The following is a 14,539-nucleotide window of genomic DNA, read 5'->3' as shown; positions in this document are numbered from 1 at the left end:
TCATTTTCCATTCAGTGGTTTGAGGTGAACCTGACACGATGCTGCTCCCGATACCCTACGATGCACGTGTCGGCTCGCTCGTACGCTTCAATTGAAAATCTACACAGACATTCTCTCACGGCAAAAACGAAGAAGAAATCTTGCCAACACTTTATAATCACTATAATATAATTATGATATTAACTAAATAAATAACTATAACTATAATTGAAAATAAGATTTATTGTGAGCTGTAATCTATTTGTTAACGTCCCCAAACAAAAGATTTGCTGCCGTCACCAAGCCATTGCTTCTACTACTACCACTAATGTTTGTGTTGTTTTTCTGATGTGGTGTGAGTGTGGCTGTGCTCACTGGCTGCCTGAGTGTCAGGCGGGGAGCTGGACGCCTCTCAGACGCAGATGAATGTCAGCCATCGCTGCAGACGGCCATTTGTGCTGGTATTTGACTCGCTAATGATCGTCTTCCAAGCGGGGTTCATCGGGCCTGACCGAAAGACACACACACACACACACACACACACACACACACACACACACACACACACACCGAGGGAGGGGATTCGACCAGGAGGAGGCAGATTAGTCCCTCTAGTTGTTTATCTGGTGGCTGGATGTGCTGCTCCGTCCGTCCCTCCAACCCTGGAGTGTCTTTAGTGAAAAGTCACAGTTTTCTGGTCTTCACTGTTCTGGTTCTGGTGAACGCAGTCAAAGTGTCGACCAGCAGGTGTCCCCTCTGGACCCCCTGCTGGTCCTCGCCAGCCCGCCACTGCGTCTGACAGGCCCACCTGGAAGCAACACCTGCTTCTGTCGCTGGCAGGGTGACTGGGAGGACTGGAGGGAGAGTGACTGGGACAACTGGAAGCAGGGTGACTGGGAGGACTGGAACGACTAGAGGAGGGGTCCCTATCATTTTGACTGCACGCCCACCAAATAAAACCAGCGTTTTAAGCAGCGCCGCTAACTTTTTTTTTTTTTTGGCTGATTAGACTTTTAGTTGGGTTAAAGAATCCATCTTCCTTTATTTGTGTTGCACTTATAAAAAAAAAAAAATGGTGCCGAATCTACACACTTTTTTTTTCTCTCTAAAGAAATAAAAAGATCTCCAAATATAAAACCACAAACAAAAGTTTTTTCAAGTGCGTCTAATTTAAACATTCGGCAGGCAAAGAACAACATTGGCAGTCGTCTGGAGTTGTGTTCCTGGCCACCTGCTGTATTAAAATCCAATATTCGTCTCTCTCCTAATTCCACTTTAGTCAACAACTTCTCTGGGAGACGTTTATGTTTGCCGTATACGCTCGTCGCCAACTCAGCACCTTTCGCGGGCGAAACCATGTGAGCAAATATCTGACGGCTCGCAGATTTTACAGGCCGACTTCTTTATTTCCTGTTTGTTTGGAAATGTATTGTGTTTTACAGTCAAACACAGTCAGACGATCTTAATCTGTACATCACCAGCGCCCAGATCTGTAGATCCAGACACAGCGGAACGCTGCAGCAGGCGACTGGAATACCTGACCTGGGGAACCGAGTTAACCCGGTGGTTGGGACGTGGCCGGTTGGGGGAGACATGAGGTTGGAAGTGTGAGATTTTCCTGTCTCACCCGCAGCGACCAAATCATTGCTCAATATTTAGTATGTATTTAGAGAATAATTAAACTTAAAAGAAAAAAAGAATATTTACTGAAAAACCACATGTATGTGCAGTGTGAACTTTAATAGTCATCCAAGACAAGATGTAATGTTTTTCTTTTTAATATCTGACGCTCATCTGCATATTTTAAAACCTCAAAAATGCTCAAAAGTTTCAGTGAAGCTAATTGTGCTACTTTGCTGAAAACAAAAAAAAATACAAAAAAATGAATTTTTAGACTTTTTTCAGATTATAATTTATTTATTTTTTTGTATTTTTCCCCGACTCCATTGGCAAACGCAACAATCCCGCTACACTGCTGTGCGTAGCCAACACTTCACCAGCGGGCTGCAGGTCTGTGCTGTCACACTCGTGTCGACGAGGCCACAAGTGACTGGAGAGCAGCCGAGCAGCGCGAGAACACAATGGAGATACATGAGCAGATGTTTAATATTTAATACTTAAGTGTTGGCATGAATTATTGATGCAACAGGCACTTTGCAAACTGGCTGAATTATTCACGTTGATAGAATTGGACCAGATTTTGGGGGGTTAATATACACTAATGTTTGCGCTGTATTTGCTGTAATGGATTGTGAGCCAGCTCCTATTAATTGGACTGATGACAGTTCGGAGCCGCCAGGGTCATTTGTGCGTCATCGGGGCTTTGCGTCAGTGGTGCTGGGCGAAGTGCTGGCAGGACTCGCAGGAGTTTCTCCATCCCTCCCAAAAACTCCTCACTGTCGCTCGCAGAAGGACACCGAGTCGTCAAATGAAGGCACTGAAGCCCGTCGCAAATCATTTTTAATGGAATATCAAACGCTAATTCATATGTTCTTTGAGTTGCTACACAATTCACATAGTTTAGTCTGCAAGCAGGGACTCACACACATTATGTAGATCTGTTGAAACATATTTTTTGTTATGTCCAAAAACTTTGATTTCATATTTCTAATTTTGCTATTTTTTGATGGAATATTTTTTAGTCCAATATATTTAGTTCCAATATATTCCAATGGAATATATTGGAATTTTTTTTGCTCGTAAAACATTTTTTTTCACTATTGTTTCTGATTTTTTTGCACCATTAATTGAGTATGCCGAACAGCACACATTCTCAATAAGCGACTAATTTCATTTAAAGTCGAAATTCGGGCCCAAAATCCATGACGATGTCGCATTTATTCAACCAGCGAGGTGTTCCTGTCTTCTTCCTTCAATTTTTTCTTTCCTTATCCATTTGCTCCATTGGTTCCAAACAGAAAACAGAGGACGTGCTCTGAAAAGCCTTCCATCTTCACTCTCACTCTGCTGCAGTTAAGATTAGTTGTGCACATCCCGAGCACGTCACTGAGTGAAACAGCACAACATCTATTGTGTGCGCTTGTTGGGTTACAAATCTGTGTGCCAGCGTCTCCCCACCCTTCCTCATCTTCTCCCGTGTTGTCTCTTCAATTGGCCCAATGAGTGACATTGGTGGTGGCCGGCGGCGGCCTCGACGCGCCATCGTCACCGAGCCCTACAGAACCTCCATCAGTCAGCCTCTCGTTTTCAAGTGGTCCTGTCCCTCCTCTTCCTCGCCCTCGCAACGGAATCACATTTTCCGAGGGCTCGCATATAAATTTTCTCTGCGTATCATCAGGGTCCCCCCCAGCTCAGTGTGGCTTCTCCTCTGACTGATATTGGCTCATCATACTTAATCTAGGGTGAAATTTCCTAGCCTGTGCTAAATGACTTGCAGCCTTCAGCAGAGAGGAGATATTTATTTTTCTCAGGGCTAATGACCTGTCCCCGGGACCCACCCACTGATGGTTATTTACTAGGGCCCAGATGCTTGGGCTCAAAATGAGTGGTAATGTCAGCGGGCGCCATCCTTCATCGGACCGCCCCTGATTGAATCCGAGTGATCCCATTGACATTGACTCTGTGACTTTTAAGGCCATTACCTTCCACCGCCCACCATGATCACCTCATCATCGCCGCCGAGCTGACAGCTGATTAGCAACAAATTACTGACAGGAGAAGGCTCTGACACCGGGTGCAAGAGGTTGGGGTGTGTGTATGTGTGTGTCTGTGTGTGTCTGTGTGTGTCTGAGATGGAGTCAGAGGCCCCAGACGCCCCGCATACACTCACAGTAATAGCCGCGGCCCATGATGCAGCAGCGCCTTCACCACCGAGCTCATGCTAATGTAATAACAGCAAAGGGAAAACGTCCGAGCTCGGATGGTTACCCTTCAAACACAAGCAGCTGCTTCTCATTGGTGGACGGGGAGCACCAGCAATTTCACTGGCTTTTTTTTTTCTTTGCTTTTTTTATAGGTGGCGGGAGTTAAAACGTCGTCAGACTGGAAGAGTTGGTTCTTGCAAAACACATAATAAACTGACCGGCCAATTTATTAGGTAAATATTTAATTCTCTGACTATTGACACTGCAGTTTTCACACTCAAGGCATCAACACTACTTATGAACACACATGGAATTATGTAGGAAACAATAAAAATGTAAAATAACTCAAACACGTTTTATATTTAAATTTTTCAAAATAGTCATGTTTTACAAAAAGCTTATTTAGAGTTACTGAACGTGTTTCATAACCATACACTCATGAGTTAAGTCACTATAAATAACTGCTGATGTTAATGCTCATAAAGTATCAGCAAAATGTTTATTTTTTTTTTATTTTGCTTCTTAATAAGTAATTAAATTGAAAGAAATCGGACTGATTTCTACAACTCTTGCCAGCATGTGTTTCAGTTCGTGGTGTTGAAAACAAAAACCTGTCATTCTTGGACGTGTGTCTCAGATTTTTACCACTCACACTCTTGACTTGATGCCTTTGAGGATTTGTCAAAAAGCCTCCACCGGCCCACGCACTCTCCTGGAGGCACAAACAAAGTGCAAAGCGCACCTCCTCAAGGAGCATCTGTCTGAGTTCTCCTTCCCTCTGGGGCTGGGGGTTCATGGTGGGATATGAACCAGGAGATGCTCCATTAGCTGCTAATAGAATCCATTTTTAATGCTTGGGAGGGTGGGGGGCAATAAAGGGGCCCTTTTTTAATTACACGGCCGTCCCTGTGTAGCAGGAGTCCTGGTCGGCCGGAGCGGTGAGGGTCTCGGGGCTGGCCGGCCTCACAGCAGGTGCTCCCGCTACCATCCTGGGACCGCAGGAGTCCACGGCTGACCTTGACATCCAACTCGTGTCTGAGCAAAAGATGTCATGGTCTCCACCTGCGTCTCTCCAGGAATGAGACCAAACCGGACTGACTGAAAGAAGCGCTGTCCTGCAATCAGGTGGGCAGAACGTCTGTCGTGCACCCAGCAGGTGGATTGTGAGACGCTGACAGATGCTGACAGCGGGAGGGGCTTTGGTTTGTTTCTGACCTCTCTGCTGCTCACCGCAGGAGGTCAGGAGCCAGTGCAGAGGAGCAGAAAAAGCCCAATATACGTCTTTGACTCTTGGCATGCATGCAAGATTGCACACAAGTACACACTCTTCACCACCAGTGGCCTTTTTGAATGTGTGTACTGCAGCTTTCTGCAAAGCCAGACAGCGTAGTTGAACCCTGCAGAATGCAAGAAAATCAGTACATTTACCAAACCATTAATTATCCACTGGTATTCAAAATAAGCCAGTAATTCTTAATTTGACACAGGTCATGGAAACAGCATGTGCCAGTTGGACTTTATGAAATTTGAATTTGGAATGTTTCAGCCAACCATTAGCCACCCTGTGATGGACTTTTTCGCCACTAATTATCCACAACTCTCACGCTAATAATGACAAATAATGTTGCTCTCGCTCGAATCCCCGCATTGTGCAGCAGAAGCGGGCAAAGGCCGCAGAACTTTCGAGATTTTTTTAAAATATATTTTTGCTGCTGCCAGACCATCAGCACATGTTCAAGCCGTGCATCATGTAGCTGCACAACTTCTCTGTTTGCCGGCTACACTCTGGTCAGGCCAGTGTATCAGGGCCGCTGTTTGACCAGCAGGGGGGGGGAGGGGGGGCTCAGCCCTCACGCTGTCCCGGCCCTCCGTCCGGCCCTGGCCTGCGTGTTGAAGACAGCCGTGAAGGCTTCCCTCTGGTGGACTGGCTCACACTGGCGTGTCTGCTGTCACTTAGCCCTGCCGACTCTCCTCCCTCTGCCTCCCTCTGTCTCTGCCTGTCAGGATGGCAGATGACAGCCGGGGTCCACTCGGGGGTGTGCGGGGGGGTCCTCCAGCTCCCGGTGAAGCTCCATTTGCTGCCCCTCCACGCCTGCCTCTCCACCACCAGCTGTATTTCACAAAACCGCTGCACGGCTGTCAGGAAGAAAGACTTTGGCAAACAAGGCGAGGCCTCCCTCATAAAACATCAAAAGCCTCCGCCGCAGCGAAAACACAAGCGGGGGGGCGTGGAGGGTGGTGGGGGGGCTTGTCAATCTTTGCGGCTCTCTGTTTCAGAGTGGCCGTGGTCCCGCCGCCGCCACCGCTAACACGCAGCTTCCACGCTATTCATTCATTTTTCATGCCTGCGCAGTCTGCGATCTAAAATGTGCCCTCCATTCTGCAGCTGATGCGTCCCAGCGTTTGTCGGACCGCATATCACTGCACTCATCCCAGCTGTCTAGTTTAATGGTGGGGGAACAACTTAAGAAGCTCTGTGATCAGCAGACATCACGGCACCGGAGCAGAGTGACGAACACTGAGCTGGAGGAGCTTTCAGTCTCTGGACAATAGTTCTAGAGTGGCAGCACGGAACCTTGGAAGCGGGGAACTGGTTCCAGGGCCGCCGATAGGTCGAGGATGGACACATACACCCCATGTCTCACCAATAATGTTAGAAAAACTATCGTGCGAAAAAGTGACAGTAGGCTGCACTGCTGCTGATGAAATTCACCAGGAGAAAATACCCACATCCTGTTGTGTACTGTGTAGTGTGTATGAGTTCATTATTATATTTTACATAATATAATAGATTAAAACATATTTAAAACAAAATAGTAACAGCAACAACACCACATTGGTTTCCAATTTCCTAGACATGGGCAATAAAAACTGAAACATCTAAATTTCAAAAAAAAAACTCTCAAATATCACAAAAAAAGTTTTTCTGTTTCCATCCAAAATATATATTGGTCCAATGGAAACATCTCTTTTTTGCATTTACACCACACAGGAGTAGAAGTATGCTGTGAGATTTCAGGAAAATTATGAAGTCGGTGCCCAAAGTGCATACACAAAGTGCAATTGTGAAGAGCGTCGTGGAAGCCAGGCTACTGTCACTTCCAAAGCTGCAGAGAAAGGCAGCTGCGTATGAAAACCTCCAAGCTGGAGTGTCAGGAAACCTTCTGAAATTGTCCAGCGCTTTAATTGTGTAAATCTTTTTGGAGCACAAATGTTTTCACTATTGTGTCAGCCAGTTCTTATAGGCAGAGCTCAGGAAGCCACACACACACACACACACACACACACACACACACACACACACACACACACACACACACACCACCCCCACAGAGATGAATCCTGTATGCATTACAGTCAGACTGACACGTAAAGAGGCCCCGAGATTAACTGCCCTCCCCCTCCCCCACACTTTTCCTTTCATCCCCTCCGTTCCGGGGGCCACACTCATTTACATAAACAGATAATACTTGATAAAAATTTCCATTAGACAAAGGTGAAATGGATCAATTTCTGCTGCCAAGATAAATCTCACGTTTTACACCGACAGGGTCATTACACAAGCCACATTTCAGGAGTAATGTATTTAAAAAAAAAAAAAAAAAAGTGGAGCCGATAGCGGCCATTTCCCGCTTTCCAATTACCTTAAAGAAAAGCTTATTCTGTGGACAATAAAGCACATTACGGCACAATATGATACAGTCCATAAAGATCAGCGTGTTTGATGAGAGGTTAGCGAAAGCTCAGCATATTTCGCCGGCGATGTCACGACCCCGTGGTTATCGCTGACACCTCGCTGTGCTCGCCATGCAAATGTCCCATTACGCCCAGTCCAAATAGATTAAGAGGCCTGTTCAGAAATAAACACTTTTTTTTCGCACAGCACGCACACACACACACACACACCCACCTTTCTTATAGCTGTCGGAGGAAGAGGAGAGGAATACAGAGGAGGAGAGGGTGAAGAAAGAGAGGAAGAGGGGATGTGTGGAGGGGGGGAGGGGGGGGGCTAGTTTGGATTGACAGGATACCAAGGTGATGGCGGCGGTCCGGGGCGGCCGCAGAATGGAAAAACTCATTAGGCTGCTTCCACCCCAATTCGCCGCTCTGCCGTTGACCTTGAGACACCCCACTCCCATCCATGCCCCGCCCACTCACCCCCCCTAGCCCTCCCCAACACCCCCCCGCACACGCTCCACCCCCTCTTATAGGTAGATGACGCTGCAGGGTGAAGAGGCGGCGGCGGCTGAACCAGGATCTGTCTTCTGCTCTGGATCCTCTTCACTCCACTGCTTCACCCCCAAAACTTTGGTGGTGGCCTTCAAAACAGTCTCCGCTCAAAACACCCACCCTCACTCTCACTCTCACTCTCACTCTCAGTCTCAGTCACAGCTCAGATATGGAGCACAAAGCTTCATCCTCAAAAACAAAAAAAATCTGGTGCCTCGTTTTTGTGATTATTTTAAATTTCCATTCAAACGTTCAGACGCTGTTTAGTGGCCGCAGCTGCTCTGGATAGTGTCCAAGCGTCATGCAAGCAGGTCACATGACCGCAGCACCTGAGCAGCGTGTATTTGCAGGGAGCACATTAACAACAACAAAAGTCCAAATCGTTGCCCTGGATTTTAAGCATCAGGGGAAACAAGAGGTGGAATTATTATTTTTTTAATCAGTGGAAATCTTGTTTTTCCCTTCATAGACAACAAGCACCATTTCGAGGAGCAAGTGGACTGATGGCTCAACCAAGCAAAGGTCCAACTACAGACCTGAAGGCATTCAACATTGTCAGCATATTGAGTGCTGCGTCAGTGTTAGAAGGCGCCACGAATGCGACAAGGCAAATATTTCATTACTAAACTGCAATTTAAAGGAATTTTCCCTACTAGAATTAATCCAAACTAATTTGATTGATTTTTAAATGATTTAGATGCAGTTCACATACAGGATTCATTTAATCTGGAAATGTTGTGATAACTTCTGACCCCATAACACTTGAAAAATAACTCCAACAACGTGGCGCTACTGAGGCCTCTTTTTGCACGGCAATCCGATGCCAGTCGATAAGAAAAGTGTTGGGTTTTGTATGAGAAATTCAAATCTGTTGCTGTTGTCATTATTTTTCATTACATTCCTGAAGGGGAGAATGACGAAATACAAAATCTATGAGGACTACTTGCTGAAAACTCTTGAATACGAAAAAACTCTTGAATGGGTCGTGACGTTTTTAGAAGGAACAAGTACAACTAACCAGGATTTACACGTCATAGCCAGTCACGACCCAACAACTGAGCTTCCTTTTTTACCCCCCCCCCCCTCTCTCATCTCTCATGGTTCCACAGCCAGGATGACCCGACGGCTCTGATCGCGGCGCTCCAGTCCTTCCTCCCTCCTCTTTTGTCTGCGTCTCTCTCCTCCGGCTGGGCTGCATGGGAGAGGCAGCAGCAGCAGCGGGAAGAACCTCCCTGCAGCCTCAGTCCGACCTGCGGACGGACGGACGGACGGACGGATGGTGAAGCGCAGCCATTCATTCATTCTGCATTAAGCGTGAGCTGCGATGTTCCCCGCGTGGCAGCATGTGCTGCAGACTCGCAGGGTCGAGATGCCCGCAGAGACGTCGGGAGGAAACAAAAGGAATCAGCTGCAGAGATCTTCTCTGTCCCACCAGACCACCCCCCTACCCTCCAACACACACACACACACACACACACACACACACACACACACCGCCAGGAGACATGAGAGCGGTTGTCTTGATGGGATCAGGCAGCATCCGTCTCAATGCTGGACTACATATGATGATGATGACGATGATGATGCTCGGAGGAAGGTGCCAGCAGCTCCACAGCAGCTTCCCGCCTGCTTCCCGCCTGCTTCCCGGCTGCTTCCCGGCTTGTACTCTCAATCCCAAAAGCCAACCTGTTTTTGTTTTTTTGTTTCTTTTACACACACACACAAAGTCACGTCCCGCGTCTCAAGCCGGTGTCATCTAACGGAGGCTAAATAATTTACTCAAGCAGAGTGTCTGTCCATCCTCGCATCTATTTTTCATGTCCGGCGGGTCCCAATTCTGTCATTTCCTTAATCATAACTTCAATTATCGCAGCAATCTAATGCACTAACTTTTAATAAATCATCCCGGTTAATACAAGCCCCCGAATTGATGTGTTATTTATTATTGGCCTGAACAGGGAGTCAGTTTTTTTTTCTGTTCTGTTCTTTTTCTTTTTTTTAGGGGGGGGGGATCTAACACACTCGTGCGATCCAGTTGATGTCTCCATGGAGCGCCTGGAGAGAGATGTCAGAGTGCCACCTGCTGCCTGCGGAGGGAGGAAGCGGCTTCCTGATTTTAATTAATTTATTTATTTACTGAAAATCCATTTTTCTGCAGCTCAGTCTTTTGTTTTGCCCACATGCTGAAGCAGGAAGTGGCAGTGACCGTTTTTTCTTTTCTTTTCTTTTTCTTTTTCTTTTTTGGATTTCAATTGTTGCTACTTTCTCATTCAATTTTTATTTCACTGTTAAGTAGGTCGGGCTGAGATTGTAATTCATGCTGCACGGCAGGAGCAAACACGCTATTATCAAGTATTTTGTTTGATGTGTCTCGTTATTAAAAAAAAAAAAAAAAAAAACGTTTGTGTAATACGTGTAGGATGCACCTTAGAGAACATCAGTAAAGCACAATTAGAGATAATTAATAGTAATATTAATGTAATTTCTAAAAAGACCTGACATTTTTAACATTAGAACATTGAATATTTTTAAGTAGAGTTTAGTGTATAATGTAAATGTTGTCATCCTTTAAAAAAAAGATAATACAATTTATATTTATTTACTATATATTTAATTTATTTGATTGAATAGAGTGGGATTGTATTAAATTTCTTTTTTGAACATTGGGCCGAGAAATTCCCACCCTGTTCTCTGCTATGCTTGCACTTGTGGCCTCACGCTGCCCTGATTGTCCACAGCAGGTACAGAGCGACATCCACAGGACACAATAGGAACTGCAGTTGATCGCTACTCAACTCCAGCTTCTCTTTAGTTTAAAACAAAAACAACACAGTGGGGTTTTTTTTTGTTGTTGTTGTTTTTTTTTAACTAAATACAGAAATGGGGGGGAACACTTGGAAAGAGTGAGTACTTGAGATAATATCCGGAGGTGATGGATCTCCAGTGGACGAGAGTCTGGTTAAGATGATCAACTTTCACTCTTTGAAGAAATCCGTCTAGTTTAATTTTACATCCGGCTCAGATTTATGCCACAATTAACGTCTGCGCGTTTGATGAATGCCGGTGAAGAGGCCGCTGTTTATTGCTCGCACTCAGAAAGTTTGATTCTCCTGCTCATAAGTAATATTGAAAAATTAATTCACTCTTCACCAACTGAGCGATAAATAAGAGCCTTTACGGATTACTGCAGTATATTTTCTTGAAGTTCATGCAGTTTTACTGAATAGCTGAGGGTTTTTTATCATTCTTTTTTGCTGCAGCAATGATGGACGAGATGCAGACCGGAGGCTTTTCTATAAAATGGACTCAGAAGTGAACATATAGGCTAAAGTGATTGCTTGAATGAGACATTCATAGAAAATCAAACGCTATTTGACAATGAAATGTAATTTACACACACACACACATATGTACACACACACATATATATATATATATATATATATATATATATATATATATATATATATATATATATATATATATGTGTGTGTGTGTGTGTGTGTGTGTGTGTGTGTGTGTGTGTGTGTGACCTTTAATTAAAAAATTTACATTTTGATATCGTTTCAAATAGAATAATTTGGTTTATGTTCTCGAGACTATATATATGTATGTGTGTGTGTGTGTGTATATATATATATATATATATATATATATATATATATATATATATATATATATATATATATATATATATATATATATATATATATATATATATATATATATATATATATATATATAAATATATATACATAGTCTCGAGAACATAATCCAAATTATTCTATTTGAAACGATGTCAAAATGTACATTTTTTTAATTAAAGGTCATATTTCATATAAAAGCCAACCTGTCAGTGTCTGCTAACATCCCTGAAATGACAAAAGTCCAGCTTTTATTTTGTTGGATTCACTTTACGGGGGAAAAAAATAAATAAAAAAAAGTGTGTACTCAAAACACAGTTCTGGAGTCCAGTATGCAAAGCAAAGGAAATTATATATTTAAAAAAAAAATCTGAACACTTAATACAGGTGTCTGCTCTACTCTGACCTCTTCTGCCCGTCATCGTGATCGCACACAGCAATTTTAAAACAAACGGAGACTTGTTCAAGTAATATGGGGTCGTGTGGCTCGAGATGAATCAAAGCTAAGCGAGTAACAACCGCAAAATAAATAAATAAATAAAAATGTTCATTTCGTAATGAAAAATGGACAATTACATAATTTTAAGTCATTTTCAAGTCCAAATCTTCTTTGGAGATCTCAAGAAAACCAATCCGTGAGCCATGTAACCCAGCAGAAAGAGGATAACTACGGCGGTGCATATGCAGGTCTGATCTACAGCCAGTTCTGAATGAAAGGGTTTATTTCGCTATTGTTCTGAACATAACAAATAAAATCAAAAAGAATGACAGAGTACCTTGCATGCCTACCCCTAGTGTCAAAAGGCTTAAACAGTTTGTCTGAGCGATCAGGATGGGTTTACAATCCCTGATCCATTAGGGATTAGCAGCAAGTCCAGCTGCAAAAAGTGCAGCAGCAGCAAGAGCAGTTGTCGCCGTTCGGCGGCATTAATCTCATTCCTGGCAGCAGCTAAGTGTCCCGGAACAACTAGCCCGCCTTTCCCCGTAATCCCTGCACTGTTGTAAAGAGAAAGAAAAATTGTTTTCGCTTTTCTTTGGAATCCCGGCAGGAATTACAAGACAGAGAACCAGATGTACCTTCCAAGATTTAAAAAAAAAAAAAAAAAAAAAAAGTAAAAGGAAGCAAGGAGATTAAGACTAATGCCTTTCAATATTGTTATACAGATGAAACTTTGGATGGAGAAAAAAAAGTGGGTGAAAAAAAAGAAGAACAATTTCATTCCCAGAAAGCGCTCAGTGGCCCAGATGCTCCGTGATGGATTCAGACATTAGAGCGGGAACATTTGTTGATGCAACATTTCATTTCTGCTGTTTTTGATGCAAGGCTCCGCATATGGCATCCTAGCAGGAAGATGAGGTTGTTTTACTATGTATGTCTATATATATATATATATATATATATATATATATATATATATACACATGGCGTCAGATATCAGCAGTTGGTTTTTCATTTAGCAAGTCATTTATGAGGACCGTCTGCATAAATCAGCACAGAAGATGCAGTCGCCTATAAGCGGGAAATGTTTTCCATCACCAGCTTTTGGAGTAATTTGCATTGATTGTGCTCATGAAGGATGTTGATATTTGTTTAAAGGAGGAGGGGGGGGGGTGTTGCTTACATTGTGTGGGAGAGTGGGAGTTTTATTTAGTTATTATATGCAGAGAAATCTCATTTTGTAGGGAAAAAAAGCCTAGAAAACCCAGAAAGGTTTTATGACGGACGAACAAGGAAATAGGGGCAAAGAGGCGTTTGGAGGCGCAGGGTCACATGATTAGCACAGCCGTGCCCTTAAAATACACTCCCAGATTAAATGTCCTCAGTCTTCAGCCGTGGTAACCCAGATTTGGCGCGATGTTTTGGCATTTTCGCTTCTTTTCAGGAACAGACTTCTTTTCTCACCCCTCCTTTGTGGGAAGAGCAGAAACTTGTCGGTAACACTCTGTGTCAAGGCTCGGAGCGCCGTCGTCCAACGACACCCCGACGTCCTTTATGCGAAGAGGAGCGAATGGCGAGGAAGGGGGTGGGGGAGGGAGGGAGGAAGAGGAAGCGTCTGGCACTAAGGGTCGGAGGGGGGAGGGGCAGGGAGGGTCGAGAGGGCGAGGCCGCATCAGACGACTGCCACGCCGCATCTGAGTGTCAGCGGCGTTCCCACCCGGAATCGTGGCAAAGCAGACGGGCAGACGAGCAGACCGGAGACACCAAACAAACAGCGGCTCTCACATCGAGTGAACGTCGGCGGCGGCAGCGGCGGTGACAAACTGCAAAGTCGTCCTCCGTCCTGCGGTGTCGCCAATCAGGGGGCCGAGCATGCGGAGGAGAGACAATCCGAGGGGACACCCTCCCGTCCTATTAGAGGAGGCTGCAGCTCCTCTGACCGCAAAGAGAAAAAACACTTTGCCTCAGAAAGGGAGGGGGGCGAGGGGTGAGGGATGGGTTTGGGGGGGGGGGGTAATGTTGACAAGCTCCCTCTGTGCGGTGCTGTGTGGACACAGGAGGACAGAGTCTCGTCTCCAGCAGATGTCTTGTGGCGCTGACTATAAATAAAGCCAATGAGACCAGCCGGCCGCTGACGAGCACAAGCCGCCGCGAGGCCGTGTTAGCTTTGCAAAGGGCCTGTCTGCTCTTGGCACGGCAGGCCGCCTCACATTTGGCAGCGCCCCCCCTCACCCCCACCGTGTCGGAGAAGCTTGCGATGCCCGCAAAGCTTTTGTGTCGAGAGTTTGGAGATGGAAAATAAAGACAAGATCTGGAGTTTTTCAGTTCGTTTGTTTGTTTGTTTGGAAAAAAAAAATAGGAATATCAGAAATTGTGCAACGGGCAGTAGGAGAGGAGGTGGTCGCTGGGTCCCAGGCGGCGCC

At 44.9% G+C, this 14,539-nt stretch overlaps 1 long non-coding RNA gene across 1 annotated transcript in view; it reads left to right on the top strand.

Moving 5' to 3' along the window:
* Positions 1-9,950, top strand: part of LOC142902108 (uncharacterized) — a 70,966-nt gene extending 61,016 nt beyond the window's left edge. The window contains exon 5 of the long non-coding RNA XR_012929052.1: positions 9,143-9,950. This is a non-coding gene — a long non-coding RNA (uncharacterized LOC142902108). The remainder of the gene's footprint in view (positions 1-9,142) is intronic.
* Positions 9,951-14,539: the final 4,589 nt, after the last annotated feature.

This window comes from Nelusetta ayraudi, unplaced genomic scaffold (assembly GCF_046127955.1).
Source record: "Nelusetta ayraudi isolate G7.1 ecotype Tasmania unplaced genomic scaffold, CSIRO-AGI_Nayr_v1 ptg000092l, whole genome shotgun sequence".
Lineage (NCBI taxonomy): Eukaryota > Metazoa > Chordata > Actinopteri > Tetraodontiformes > Monacanthidae > Nelusetta > Nelusetta ayraudi.
The sequence above is the reverse complement of the archived record's forward strand: the minus strand, read 5'-3'. Positions and strand labels throughout refer to the sequence as shown.